Below are 13,495 nucleotides of genomic sequence, written 5' to 3' on the forward strand. Positions count from 1 at the left end.
GGCACCGCTGCGGTGCCTCCCTGTGCTGAGTCTGTGCGCCGCTCGTAAACAGCAATTCAGCGCTTCGCAGCAAAGCGTGGAAATGATACTGACGCGATTAATGTTTCCAATACATTTTTATTATATTGAATTTCTGCTGTTTTATGCACTGGATATGCTTCATAGAGAGGCTGATGTTGCAGCTCTCCTGATGTCACAAACACGTAATCACGAACCCATGTCACAGCGGAGGCTAAGCATAGGGCTAGCCTTAGGATTCACTGCTTATGTTCTGTTTCCATTGATTGGTTTTGTTCGTATCAATCAGCTCACAGAATATGAAGTAAATACAATTTTCATGTTGTCATGAAGTGGTGCAGTCACTGTCCCCGGAATGTTTGGAGATCTTATGGATGTGGCACTGAGGGATATGGTCAGTGGGCACGGTGGGGTTGCTTGCGGTTGGGCTGGTGATCTTAGGGGTCTTTTCCAACCTTAATGATTCTATGTTACTTCTGCTTGCTTTGTGGCTATGGCTGTTCTCAGCATCCCCAGTTCTTCCTGCTGGGAAGCCTCAGCAAGCAGTCACAAGTGGTTTTGAGATGCCTGATCTACATATTTTTTTAATCAAAGGCAACATATAGGAAGAAAAAGCAAATAAGAAGATTAACCCTTAAGCAGTCTGCAAACTGATCTGTCCTAACTGTGTTTTTGTGAGCAGCCTGTATAGGTGCGTCATAGAATCACAGAATCACCGAATCACCAAGGTTGGAAAAGATCTCTAAGATCATCCAGTCCAACAATCCACCTATCACCAACATTTCCCACTAAACCACATCCCTCAGTACAACATCTAAACTTTTCTTGAACACCTCCAGGAATGGTGACTCCACCACCTCCCTGGGCAGCCCATACCAGCACATGACCACTCTCTCTCCTTTCCCCAAAATATTGATCAACAATTGCTCTCTCTCCATACTTTCTTTCTAAAAGGGATGTTCTACATATCTTTCCAACAGGAGCCATTTCTTATTGCTCTTATCTGTTGGTTATATTTACTGGTTCCAGTTTGACTATATTCCAGTTTGAATAAATTTACATAGCAAACAGTTTATTAGTAGATTACTCCAGGACTCTATTACAAAAACAATAATAATAAAAAAAAAAAAGGAACAACAACAACAAAAAGAAGCTGTGTGAACAGATTCCATATAATCAAACTTCCAGTACGCAAAGTACAGCAAAGGAATCTTATTAACGTGATAATAATAATGGCAGTATTATCATTGAATTATTTAATTACCAACCAGACTGACATTGTTCTTACATGTTTGATAAACAGGTTTTCACAGTCAGCATGATTAACACTCTACTTTGAGCACTGACAGGCTGTGAAAACAACCTAGCAAGTTACAGTCATCATTTGAGAGCTGAAAAGCTGCTGTGGCATTGTGTTAGTACCAAATACTTCAACTGCTGTTTTCTTAAATAGTAAGCTGCAATTTTTAAAATAATAATTAAAAAAAAAGGTAGTTCAAGCTTGATCCATTGCACAATTAAATAAAAGCTGATGAGACATTTCCGAATAAAATCATTGCACTTGCCATGTAGAATCTAGACTAGATCACAAAATAATTAAGATTTGGTTCCTTCAAAAAGGAATAAAGAACATCTTTCAGCATCCTTCATCAGTATCCTTTTTACTTATTATCCTAATTTACTGTAATGCCATTTAGCAATTAAGAATCCTCAGAATGCTTCTGTTAAAAGAAGTCAGTCCAGTCAGTCAGGTGCCTCCTCCCATAACACTGACAGTGAACTTAGTATGTCATCAATGTTATTCTTCCTGGTTGTACTCTCCAAGTACTTCAGTCAAGAAGACAAGATGATGCTATGTAAAACCATGCCTTCTTAAGACAATACATGTTTGAAGGAAGCTCATCATAGCTGCTGTTGTTGATATCTAGACTGTCAAGCAGGGAATTAATCATGTAAGCCAGAAGCAGAATAGTTTGTACATTCATTATTGATATTCTTTAATTATGAGAATGTAAGTAAATCACTGCAAGTACAGACAAACCTCTCAGTTTCACCCATCACAATGATTCAACATTTTATTAAATACTGTCAAAAAGAACTGAGGCTGTTTCAGGTCTTAATGTGTTTCCACCAAAGACAATTCAATTTCCATCAGATGACAATTTCTTTCTGGTATAAGCCTCCAGTTTTGTGTGTATTATATACATTCCAAGCTGTAATGCATATCGCATTGTTTTCTTGTTCTTGAATTCAATATTTCTCTTTTTTTTTTTCCAATCCTAGCAGAAGGTTATCCTCTGGGAGTCCTCAAGAAGATGGCAATTTGGACACTTCAGCAATGACACAGCTGAGGGAAGGAGAAGCAACAGGTTAAGCAGCATCAGCAGAAAGTGGCTGTAATTGAAGAAGATATTTGAAGAAAGAAAGTGCAGACTTTCCACTTTCATGACCCATTTCTTTACTCACAGTGAAGGCTTCTTTCTCCTCATTTTGATATTAGCTTTGTTTGGGAAGTATTGAGCTTTATCTTTCCTTATGGATAACAACATTTAAATATGTTTATTATTTACTCACTTCTTTCTACTAAATACTGTGATTCTTCTTATTTTTTCCTTTCATTACTTTTTGGTAGTATAAACTGTTCCATCTCTTGTTTGATTCTGTGGGGAACGCTCCCACACACCTCTGCTGTATTTTTATAGATTTTTTGTCAGTGCTGTTAAATTGCATCAGAGTAGAGAAGGAAGGCTGTGGGACCAACTGATAGTCTCCCTCCTAAATTTCATTACAGAGGGTTAGAATCAAAATTTACTGAAGTTGTGGAGAATTTTTGTATTGACTTTGGATCGAGTTATACATTTTTATTAAAAAAAAAACAAACAAACAGCTCCACTGATTCTCTATCTCCCAAGCAGTGTGTGCTGTGCAATCTATGAATAATTCCAGTCATGACTTCTTTCTCTCATATTAAGGTACCGTTTCTGATGTCAGCATTGACGGGGTAATAATATCAGCTGAATGAATGATAAGAATTCAGAGCCATTGCAGTAGCCTGAACATTAATAACTATAATGTCTAAAGAGGAGCTCTAATACGTTTAAAATAAGAAGTGGAAGTGGAAGTAATATTTTTCATTTCAGTAAAACAAATGTATGGGATGACTGGAGCACACAGTTCCAATGCTTCATAAGATGCAATTAAGCAATAATTTGATTATTTGAGTTCTGTTTGTTTTGACCTTTCAGACATGTAGGAAAGGTTTTTACCAGTCAAAGCAGAGAATTCATTAAAAGCAGAGACTTTAAGCACAGAGAATTTCAGGCAGGGGAGAGCTGCTTTGCAGACATGTATCTGGGCAGAGCATTTTCCTGCAGCACACTTCTGAAGACAAATGAGTCGGCATCCTAGTTGCTTTGTTGTCCAGAAAGGAAAAAGTGAGAACACAAATCAAGATTCCTTGATTCTGGGCTAGCGCGTGCTAGCTTTGTGCTTAGCCACTGCAGTTACTTGAAAAATAAAATCATGAACTTCCTTAATTCCCATTAGTTTTCTGACAGGTCAACAAATCATGCACAAAACGATTAGTTTGATGACTAATTAGAGAAACTAATGCCTGAACATAAATCTGCAAAAGCTCTTGCAAGTCCCTAGTTCTCCAGAAAGACCATCTCAATTAAATTATCCATTCAAAGCACCTTTATAAGGTTTGTTTTCTTAGAATGTTGCAAGGAACACAGCAGCAGAGCTGATTGCCTGTACTGAGCATGGTGTAAACAGACGATAAGCCTTCCTGCACTTGGTGGCTCTTTTGGAGTTTCTGCATAGCTTTATGTTAAGCCACAAGAACTAGTATTGGATAATTTCTACAATTTTATTATTTGACAGATGCAGTGTGCCAACTGGGAAGAAAATATAACATTGTAATCCACAAAAATGAATCAATGCATTTCTAAGAAAAAAGAAAAAAAAACCTCTTAATTTATTGAAAATTTCAGAACATTATGTGGCTTTTAATGAAGCCAATGGCAATTCTTTAGAAGTTTTTATGGCATGGAATCAAAACTGAAGTAACTGCAATGCAAAAAGGAACATTAATTACTGTGTAGAAAGGATTGTTTTATTTCAGAATTGAAAGCTGTAGGTTCTTTTTATGGCTTTCTGTAAATCTAGTTAAAAGCAAACATAGATCATGCTTTGTGGTACACCATGAAGAACTATTTCTGCCTCCATAGCATTTTCACTAACAGAAGTAATTCTATTTACCTGAAAATAATAATAACAAAATCATTAGCTTGGTTATACAGGCAAATAAATGCATGATCTGTGAGTTAAAAATAAATAAAAATCTACAAATGTGTCCCACCACATACAAACAGTCACTGTATAGTTGTTACAAACTATACACCTAAAATTTTTAATTGTACAATAACAAGAATCTTTTTTTCCCCTTAGGGATCATGTTAGGCAAAAGGTCAGCAGGGCTGCCTACAGGATAAAAAGATTCACAGTTTCCTTTTCCCGCAGTACAAGTCCACCATGCCTGCACCTTTTTGTGGATGTCTCGAGGTCGAGCAGTTCATGCCCAAGGGCAAGCTGCTCCCTGGTTCAAGGCCCACCAGCACCGCTGTCGTGGATTTTGTCCTGGCTAACAGCTCAAAGCCTGGCAGGCTGCCCATACATTTTTTCTCTCTGAGAGTTGGCCTTGGCCTGCTGTATCCTGCTGTTTGACTTGTGGCAAATTAAGCAGTGATCTTATCCGGCACATTTTCTTTACCTTTTATGTGCTGCTGAGGAGGTTTTTTTTCAGCTTATTCGCCCTAGCAGTTACCATTTTGTTCCCTGCTGCTCAGATGACCGCCATCTCCTTATACAACTGCTGTCTTTGTATCTGCATAGCCAAGCAAAGATGATTTGGTATTTTTGAGACCTTTTCCTGAGGAAATCTAATGATTCAACTGAACCTTCTCACCCAAATCTCTTTCCTGAGATGCCAGAAGAGGGGAGAGTATCAGGTTGATGGTTTACACAGAGTAACTTTCCTCTGAATTATTTGGAAGTCTGGAGATAACATTATTCACAGACTAGTTCTTCTCACAGTGATGCTCTTGAGTTGAATCCTTATGCTACATTGTAATTCTTTCAACTGTACTTTCGTTGGAAACTCATAAAGTTAAAATGCAAACGTTCATTTACTACAGGAACACTGAGTTCATATACCCCACTGATGGAAAAGAAAATGTACATGTGCGTGTCTGAATTTCATGAATCTTCATTTATAAAGAACATTTTCCCTTAAATAAGATTATTAGGATAATCTCATCTATTAAAAATAAATGCTTTTACTCAATAAGGCTGTCATTTAAGTGATGCATTGAGTGCATATTTAAAGGCTATGCTTTAGTAATCATGTTATCTATCTTCATGATCCTCTGCTGACATTTATTGTATTTCCCTAGAGCACTCTGTTTTAGCATCTGTCAAACACATAATTTCACACCAAAATTTAACCAATATATTCTAGAGTAGATAAATTTTGTTAGTGCTTAGCCTGACTACCTTAATGTCTTCTTACAGCAAAATATGCTTTGGGGTGGCTGGCATTGCCTAGAATGAAATATTCTAAGATCAGGATATCCTGGCATTCGGCTATGGGAACTTGTCTGTGATCTCGGAAGTTGTACATACACTTTCATTTTGGGGTGCGCCAGAGACTTTCTCAATGGGACACTGCAGCCTGAAGGACTTCATATGCACTTACCATGCACAGCAGGTTCTTTAAATAGCCAAACCCAGCAACAACATCTAGCTCTTGTTTTGCATCATGCCATCTCCATGACTCACCTCACTGCCCACATAAGAGCATCAGTTGCTTTTGACCTCTTGGCTTCTGCAGTCACATGCATATTCACTGAGAAGATTACCTAAATATTCCCAGCCATTTCTAAGCAGTGTCCAGGAGCAGACTGGAAGGTGGAGCAGAGGGATCTTGTGCATGTGCTGGTTCTTCCCAGCATCTCTGTTCAGAACTGTAGGGGTGAATCGGGATCAGGCGTGTTGCTGGGTATACACCTCAGTATGATCCCACTAGCTTTACAAAACAACTTGAAGAAGCAGACCTGCTGCAAGTTTTTTGGCTGTGCATGTGGGACCTGAGCAGCGCCTCAGATAAGATGACAGGGAGTTCTCTTTTCTCTAGGGCACTTCTTTGGAAGAGGCACAAAAGTTGTGGCACAAAGCTAACGTTAAGGGGAAATATTATAGGCTTGGTGGTATTCAGAAGGGACACCTTGGAATACAGGTCAGCATGCCCATGACCAGGCATTCTTCAGTCTTTTCCCTTCTATATAAACAAAGTATTCTCCTAGGGCTCCAGAGCGTACTAGTTTTTTGCAGGATTTGTGGTCATGGATCCGGTTTCAAGAGTGCCTCTGAAGGCTCCTTGCTGAGAAGTCTAGACCACTGTCTGCTGTGCAGACCACTCAGTGCTATAAACTGCAGACCACATTCCTCCTTCATGGATCATCGTTGACCACAGTAAGGGTACAGATGATTCTGGACACGATTGTGCTTTAGGAGATGAAATTTTCTGTGTCTGGACAAATCATGACCAACTGCAATATGAGTGACTCCACTTGCTTCAGGCTCTTTCTAGAGATTCCAGTTCTTGAGAAATTAATGCTAGAAAGAAGTCTAGAAAGGACAGCAAAAGTAGAGAGCAATGAAGGCACATCTGAAGCACCTGGTTGTAGTGCCTGGGATGTGCTCAGCACTTGTAGATTAGCTCTTCCAGTGCCAAAGCTTGGAGCACAGAGGACTGGAGCTGCTGTGGGTATCCTGATGCAAGTCTGATGTGTCCTGCCTGTGCTGTACATGTTCATGTTCAACACACTTGTGTACATGACACACTGAATCTACCACTGTCAGATCTGAGTCATGCTCTATGAATCAAAGGAAACCTGAAAGACAGGAAGGGGATCCTGAGTCAAATTTCAGAGAGAAATCTCAGTGACCTGCTAAGTGGGCAGGTCTGGATCTGGTTCTGCCTCTGTGCCTCCAGACATGGTCCCAGGGAGTGTAGGCATACAGCCTGCTGCCTAGGCAGTATTTTCTTATATCACTTGCAGCGCACAGTGCAGATGTCAGCTCAGAAAGTGTGGCTGTGAAGTGATATGCAGGGTGGAGAGTGGTCTTTAGATGTGCAAAACAAATTAATGAAATGGAGCCAAATCTCTAACATCTCTGTTCCTCTCTTTTCCCAAATCCACTAAAATGTGGATTTCTTTCCAAAGACATAAAGAGGTTTATTTAATCATTTTTACTAACATGCTCTAAGATTGTGAAATGCAGAGTGCCTTGGGAAAGTATTATTCAAATTCCGTGGAAGAACATCTGCTATCTGCATTACATCAGGATCAAATGACCTGATCCATCATGTAAATTATACACTAAGATATGATACCTCCCCCAAAGTCAGTGGAGAGGACTTTGTTTTTTGCGTTACAATTCAGTCGTATCATATGGTCTACCTTGAAAATTACACACAAAGGCAATGATACCTCTCCCTGATGCTTCATAACCCTTTTGAATCCTGTAGTATAAACCATTTTGAGCATTATATTTTCTGCCAAAGTTTAGCAGCGAATTAAAAATGTTAAAGAAAAAAAAAGGAGCACAAACAATAAAATATATTAATATTTTAAAACGAATCAATTTATTCTTTTTTTTTGGAATAAAATGGAAAAAAATTTCCATTAGAAACATTTTGCATCCTGGTAAAAGAAGCTATATGTTATGATAGACCTGCCTTGGATTTTCTCATTTTACGACTAAACTTCAGAACGTAGAGAGAAGTTTGCAAGTTCACTCATGTCACTGAGCAGCTATATAAAAAGAGCTTTCCTCTCAGTCTTTTCAAGGTTTTGACTTTCTGTGGGCTAAATAAATGTATGACAATCTATCCTAGTCTTATGGAGCAAAGTTCCCTATCAAATAATTCAGACGTATTCAATACCCGCCAGGCTTTCACAGATTTAGAATATATATATTTTTTAATATAAAAAGAAAGACATTTTTCTTTGGAGGAAGTCTGACTGGGATGTAGATATCCTCCCCATACAGTGAGGCAAGCCTCATTTCCTGAGGAAACGAGATAGGAAAGGGAAAGAGAGACCTACTTAGGCAGGAAGAAAATATGTGGAGAGGCTGAGACAGCTTAAAGCCTTGTACATGACCTATACAGTTACAAGAGGAAGGACTTGATGCTGTATGAGATTGCAAAGGGAGCTGTGATGCTCAGGTGCTCTGCCTACTGGAATTCTCAAAAAGAATCTGGCAGAATTGCCAAAAGACATTGCATCTTTGCTGGATACTCACAGAGTACAATGGATGTGAATATCATAGCCGATTTAAAATGAGAATAAGATCCACTCTGATGCACCTTTGCCAACTATAAACTGAGGTGTTCATTATGACTTGGTACAGCTTGACTTTGAGTTTCTTCAAAGTTTTCGTATAGAACGGCACCAACTTTCAAAAGTATCACATTGAACTGTGATAGTAGGAAGTTCTAGCCAGGTTTCTAAAAAGAGTATAACTGTTAATCTTCAATCTTTTAACAGCTTAGTTTTCCTCAAACTCTAGGGAACACAAACTTAAATAAAATTGTTTGTGTGTACTGTGAACAAATAGCAAAAGAGTTGAAATTCTGACAGAGAGACCATAACACACTGATGGATAGGGCTGTATTTCATGGAATACTAATGAGGATTTTTAATGACATTTAAGAAGGGAACATGAAAAGATTGTTTTCTTCCCAGAGCTGAATTATTACTAGATCTGTATGGAATTGCAGGATACTATTATTACTTTTATATCAGAGATACTTTTCTAACCTCAATTAGCAGGAGACCAGAAGCCACGCTATGAATCTCTCACTTGCAGTTGTCAGCTATGTAAATGAATTCATAAATGTGTCCTGAAAATGGAATTGGTTTATGCAAATTAACCTGAACCACAGTTTGCAGTATAAGGAGTGTAAGAAATGATGGAATAATCTCGGTGGTGTTGGGAAGCATCACTGGATTCTAGCTGAATGGAAGAGCACCACTTGGGGAATGAGCTCCAAGATGCTCCAGTAGAGGAAAGGAGCCCCAGCCAATGACTTCAGAAGAACAAGAGTGAAGTGTCCAGCTCACTCATTTCATTGATAAAAGCCACTTTTCCTTCTTAGACTGTTTTCTTCCATGTAAAAAGAAGAATAATTTAAAGAGAAGCTGACCACCTGGGAAAGCTCTACTGGAAATGAAAATATATTTAAAATGAAAAGATCATTGTTTAGCACTCCTTATTGCTAGTTGACTCTTAAAAATGCTTGAAAAGAAGTATAGGAATCAATGAAGCCATTCATTTTGAATTATTTGAGTACTGGTCACCTGAAAATAAATACATAAATATCTTTCTTTCCTTCACAGGTCCCTAATATTTGCTAATACATTTGGCATTTTCTCCATTATATTAAAGACGCATCATGAGAGGAAGGAACAGGCTTGTTTTTTCTTTGATGTTATGCTTTATCAGATATCTCAGTTTCTAGAACCTGTTCTTCCTTTCCAAAATAGCTGTTTCTTTCCACTAGAAATCAGGCTGTCTCTGAACTAATGACTTTTAGTTCAAAAAGTCTGGAATAACTTGTCTGCACAGTGTACTGGAATATTAATGATTTTTTGCTTTAGTGTACAAAATCATATGTTAAATTTCTGAAGATAAGGGCATCCTATTTTATCTTCTAGCGACATACGACATCGGAGAGCCTTTCTGAGTGGACTAAGACACAGAGGTTTCGTCAAGGATTAATAAGCCCACGAGCAGAATTGAGCCAAAAGAAAGCGTAACATTTTAATCCATCTTTCATACTTCATAGCAATGTCTATCCTTTTCCACATTGCTGAAGGGCAGAAACAGTTTGCCAATACAGAACTGGGGTGAAATCAATGCAATGTAGTAAGGGAAGTGTCAGTCACGTTTCAGGTTGCATTGGCATGGTCCACTTAGATCTTACGTTTAATATTTGCCTCCTATCGTGTTTCATTTGTGTCACTGGGAGAAATCCACTGGGGACAGTTTCACAGGAGTTACAGCTTTTTTATGAGATTTCAAATTATATTTCCAGTCTGGACTCTTTATCAAACATGTAACAGTTTGCTGACAGCGTTCACGGCTTCAGTTCAAACACTCCACTTGTCACCTGGTTTCTGCCAGTGGCTTTCTCTGTCTGTTTCAAAAAGTTTAATCTGAGATACCCAGCAGCTTTCTTACTAATGATTATGTATAAGTCATTGTGGTGACAAATAAAAAACATCCACACTTCCATTACATCAGGTAAACTCACAGACGAAAAATTGATTCAGCAGCCGATATTTCTAACATCATGAAGCAACACTGGCTTTAAGACAGCAGATTTCTTCACAGAGAATAAATAAATAATCCATAACACATGACTGTACTGTCAATTCTGATATATGATTTTACTGAACTATATGTGATGGGTTTATCATTGAATGATGGCTCACTGGTGGGTGGGGCAAATCAGACTGCTAAGCTTTTCGTTTGTTAAGTAGCACCAAATTAGACCACCTTTACTTTCAATAGACAATCACACTTGGTATGGGCTACATTCACAGTTGTATGCAGATCTTCAAATTTGCACTAGTGTAGTGCTGTTGTCCCTTGTGTTCCTATCACCCACAATTAAAAATTATTAGCTAGGTGCTACAGTCTGAATTAAGGGGGGTAGAACGCAGCACAGGGAGTGCAATAGCAATGTCTCTGTACAGCAAAGGAGGCTCTGGGAGTAAATCCTGAGCACAGCACATTGCATAATAGGACTGCATATATACACGTACCTGTGACCTACATTTTCAGCAGTATGTAGGCTGGCATGTGCACAGCTGTAGGTCCAGCAATTCAAAAGTATTTCTGATATTATTGTTTGTGACTCAAAACAAACTAATGGATGTAATTTAGTTTTGCAATTTAATTTTAAAAGAGTGCAAAAAATTGAGCTGGTAGTTGCATAAGTGATTAGATTCCATTATTAGTTTTTTGGTTTCATAAGTGGTTAAGAGAAAATTAAAAGAATTAAAAAAAAATCTTTTTTATTTTAGTACTGTGGAAGAGCAAGATGAGAATAATTGTGTTTATGAAGATGGGCGCCTCAAGAAAGTACACGTGCTTATGGAAACAAATCCAAACAGTCAAGAGAGTGTGGAACTGTCAAAGTACTAAGTGCTGTGAAACTACAGGCAGAAGAAGTAAGTGGAAACTTAAAAGAAAGAAGTGAGAAACATGGGTTAGTGAGAATGGTGCAGATAGGCTGATGGTTAGACTAGATGATCCCAGAGCTCTTTTCCAACCTTAATACTTCTATGAGTAACTAATCTCCCGATCTCTGGTGAATAAAGAAGTTTTTTACCACTACTTGCTTCAAAAGCAATTATTTTGTCTGTGAACATTTAGTACTTTGTACATATTGGAGGTATGAACAGATGCATCATCTAAATATTGCATTTCTGTGTTCATTTCCTTTGTCTGGCTTTAAATGTCCATGCAGTGACTGTCCAATAGATTCAAGACTCGTGGCTTGTTTATTGCTTGTTTCTGTTTACAGTCAAGGTTGCAAACCTCTCTCCTGTCATTAACAGAACCATTGCACTGTGCTTCTTATATTCAGTCTTCCATGCATAAGGACAAAAATATGTCCTTAGATAATCTAGAAAATAATATGCATTTCATATATATCTGAATACCTAAATAAATGTTCAGGAATTATTTTGTCAGACTGGCCACTATATTTCTTCAACAGAAAAATCTACCTCACAGAGCTGGGAGAAGGTGGTGAAGATAAGGGCAGAATCGCCTTCTCCAGCACCATTCCATTTGACAACCAGCTCACTAGCAGAAGCATCAGTGGCACAGTTACCTACAAATATCCATCTTGTCATAAGGTTTATAATCAGGTATGAAAATAAGATAGGAAATTCCACCTTGATATATAGACCTCATTTCAATTTGACATATGTACCAATAACTCCTGGTTCTGGTAGCTACACAGAAGAGTACGACCAAAGACTGGGTTTTCTGACTTGAAAGCCCAGGTTTTATTAAAATACATGCTATGTGGTGTAAATATAACAATACCAATAAAGTTATATAGAATTGCTTGTCATATGATCAAACCCCAAAGTTTTAATGAAAAAAAAAAAAAGCGTTCATAATTAGGATCAATATATCTTCTCACAAAGTCAGAAATATTATATTCAGCAGAGTTAATACATATTTTTGTCAGTCACTGGAGGATAGTAACTTTTCACTAATTTGGCAGAATTTGTCCATTTTGCTGTTCTTCCCACTTCCTACTAATAAAATTTATTTCAAATTTGACAGCTTTCTCTATTATGATCTTGAACACCCTCCAAAAATCTGTTGGCTGTTGATAAATTTGAAGTCAAGTTTGTTTGACTCTCACTTTTTTCTACAATATGAGTATCTTTGGGTAAGAAAAGCTCTAAATGTATGACATTTACAAAGAACAAATAGGGGAAACAGATCCTAAAAAATCATTCATCGTGGCTATTTATAGCAGCTATGCATTCAAAATATCTGCTATCTAGGCTACCATATGGATAGCATTCATACTCAGAACAAATGTCTTTTAAGTTTCAGCAACAGAGAATAAAAGGTATTGGAAAACCATTTAGCTAGTGCTTTTGTTTTCTGTCAGCATCTAAATTGATGATAGTAGTATAGAAACAACTTCCAATAGATCTAAGATGTTGTAGAAACACCATGTGAGAATAAGAGCTGATTTTTGATCTTTGAAGGACAAAACATATATTCATGTAATTCAAGTGAGAAACCATTTAAAATATATTGTAGCTGTTGGGAGCTTGGGGTGGGTGAGCGACTGTGTTCTATCAGTCTATAGAGTAGTCCCTGCTTTTCCTTTGAGCATTATGGCCCATGTTTATGATTACTGAGCTTATTTACTTTCTAATCAATGCACTAATCACTTCCAGGGTAAGGGCTATTAGCAAGCCATTATAAGCTAACAGCAAGTAAATTAAATAGATGTAAAGAGCCACATGGTTTCTCATTTGCTTGGAACAGGAGCTCTGCAGGGGAAAGGTGCAAGGCTCAAAGCAGACCTGGTAATAAGCAATTTTGTGTAATGCTGGAAATACCGAGCTTACTGTGTTGCCAAGCTTCTTTTGAGCTTCCTCAGCAGCTCAGAATAGTGATGTGTCATAGGTAGCGATGTGATAATGTGATGACTGTGCTGTGATTGCATTTCTTTTGCAACAGGACTGTATGCAAAGCTAAGTGGTTCACCTGCTGAATGTTTCTGTCTAGGACTGATGCAGCTCTTTGTACGTAGGGGTTTTCAGGGGTTGAGGGAATTGAGAGAAAAACTATTTCCAAC

General features: G+C 38.0%; 1 long non-coding RNA gene across 1 annotated transcript; it reads left to right on the plus strand.

Moving 5' to 3' along the window:
- Positions 1–6: 6 nt before the first annotated feature.
- LOC109368395 lies at positions 7–3,750 on the plus strand. The gene is made up of 3 exons (XR_002116386.2): positions 7–322; positions 1,322–1,470; positions 2,302–3,750. It is a non-coding gene; the product is annotated as an uncharacterized LOC109368395 (long non-coding RNA).
- The last annotated feature ends 9,745 nt before the right edge of the window (positions 3,751–13,495 follow it).

The sequence above is a fragment of the Meleagris gallopavo genome, chromosome 6 (assembly GCF_000146605.3).
Source record: "Meleagris gallopavo isolate NT-WF06-2002-E0010 breed Aviagen turkey brand Nicholas breeding stock chromosome 6, Turkey_5.1, whole genome shotgun sequence".
In the NCBI taxonomy this organism is placed as follows: domain Eukaryota; kingdom Metazoa; phylum Chordata; class Aves; order Galliformes; family Phasianidae; genus Meleagris; species Meleagris gallopavo.